The sequence below is a fragment of the Apaloderma vittatum genome, unplaced genomic scaffold (genome assembly GCF_000703405.1).
Source record: "Apaloderma vittatum isolate BGI_N311 unplaced genomic scaffold, ASM70340v1 scaffold25145, whole genome shotgun sequence".
In the NCBI taxonomy this organism is placed as follows: Eukaryota; Metazoa; Chordata; class Aves; order Trogoniformes; family Trogonidae; genus Apaloderma; species Apaloderma vittatum.
Window position 1 is genome coordinate 35864 of NW_009719246.1, and position 968 is coordinate 36831.

Consider the following 968-nt stretch of genomic DNA (forward strand, 5'->3'; position numbering starts at 1 on the left):
TCACCCTTCATATATTTATACATATGAAATGGTTACAGAAGATCATAGAATCATAGAATGGCCGAGGCTGGAAGGGACCTTAGAGATCATTTTAATACTGAAGTTCAGACCCCAGTGCTGTGAACTTCTGCTCTCTGTCTCTTGCTGTTGCAGATGCTCTTCCTTGCCTGCAAAAGGAAAAAAACTGGTTTGGGATATGTCGAGAGAAGTATTGGCTGAGATCGGAGATGCCCTTCCCTGGAAATATTAATCCACCAAACACGGCTGAATCTCCTGGAATAATCCTCTCTAATGCACGTTCAGGAAATCAGTTCAGTGCTTTATTCTTTAATCCAGAAATCTCCAAGGAGGAGGAGGAGGAGGAGGAGGAGGAGGAGGAGGGAGAGAGTGAACAGACACCATCAGAAGAGGATAAAAATCGGCACTGCGTTTCAGGAAAAGAGAGAAAACAGAGCGGTGACGTGTGTTTACCAGCCCAGTCGTAAAGATTCACCTACAAACACCAAAGCCCTGAGCAATGCCAAAATATGCTGGTTTTCACTCAGTCTATTTTTTTTTCTCTGCTTTGAACATTCCAGAAAAGGGGAGTCGCTGATGCCAAACCTCCCTTGTTTCCAGCACCCTGGGAAACTCCTGGAGGCAGCTGCCTTCTCTGAGCTGGCAGCCTGAGCCCCCTCTCGATCCGAGCAGCAAAAACAACTGCTAATGTCCCAAACTGCATTATCTCGGTGTTACTTTTACAAGACAGATTTTAATGTGTCTGCTCTGGGTGTGTTTTAACTGCAGCAGCACACACAGATGGGAGCACACAGGCAAGTCTCAGCCAGGCTAACTACCGCGGCAAATTCGGTGTATAATTGTGTGTGTATTAGCACATCTAGTTTTGAAACAACATGAATCTGCTTCTGTATCCATCCTGAACAGCTTTACACATATCCCTTTAACCTGTGGGTAACGCCGGTCTTTCA